This window comes from Antrostomus carolinensis, unplaced genomic scaffold (assembly GCF_000700745.2).
Source record: "Antrostomus carolinensis isolate BGI_N321 unplaced genomic scaffold, ASM70074v2 scaffold17425, whole genome shotgun sequence".
Lineage (NCBI taxonomy): Eukaryota > Metazoa > Chordata > Aves > Caprimulgiformes > Caprimulgidae > Antrostomus > Antrostomus carolinensis.
Genome location: NW_010318650.1, coordinates 36,079 through 37,070, shown reverse-complemented (window position 1 = coordinate 37,070; position 992 = coordinate 36,079).

Below are 992 nucleotides of genomic sequence, written 5' to 3'. Positions count from 1 at the left end.
TGGGCGATCAACATATCCTTGGCTGTGTGCAAGTCTGATAGGGAGATTTAGAAGATCTTTATTACAAATGTCTTTGAAATGAAGAAAGTGGTGGTGGAGGAGGACAACCACTTGGCAAGGATTTTAGATGACTGCAGCTCACAAACACATGCAGAGAGTGTTGGGTTGTTCAGGTAGCTTTGTGTCAGCTTGGTGATGTTTTTTGCAATGCCAAGGAAACCAGTACAGAATTCCCAATGTGTTTGCTTTGGTGCTTCCAGAAATCCCAAGCCAGCTTCTCCTCAACCAGCTGCAAGCTATTATGGTTCCTAAAGCCTGTTGCAACTCCTGGATGGGGGATGCTCTAGATGGCACAAAGATTTGTTGAAGGGAAATATTACATTGAGTCACATCTCACACCGGATGATCCCTTTTTGGGATGGAGCTGCTGGGACAGTGCACAGGCGCTTTGGTCTTTTCATCCCTGGCAACTGCATGGTGCTCTCCTTGGAGAGCTGTCTCAGTCTATCTCCTGCTCCCCAGAGCTCACTTGTTTAAACTGAGTCCACTTATTTATTATCCTTCACTTCAGTATGTGATTGTACTAATTTGCTATTGTAAGAGTTTTGACATTCTCTATTACACCATTATTATTCTAACCACGTGCTCCAATAGGTCTGTGGTGACCGATGTACTATAAACCAAAATATTGGTAATATCAAGTCCTTGGTGTCAGTCCCCGTGTCTAGCAGTGTGCAGTGACACTATTGTCCTTTTGAATGATGGGAGCACTGTGGCCTGTGCTTTGGTTCTTCCGTGGGATAGGATGACATACAAAAGGCCTTAGTGAATATTATATTTTAAATTATATGTGCAATTTAAATAGGCGACTCTATGAACAAGTAAAACTGTGAAAGATCGTTCAACTTCCCCATTTCACAGCTAACAGCTAATTCTTGGACATCCCAAACCAAAATATTTAGCAGTGTTAATTTTCCTGTGAGTCTGAAGAC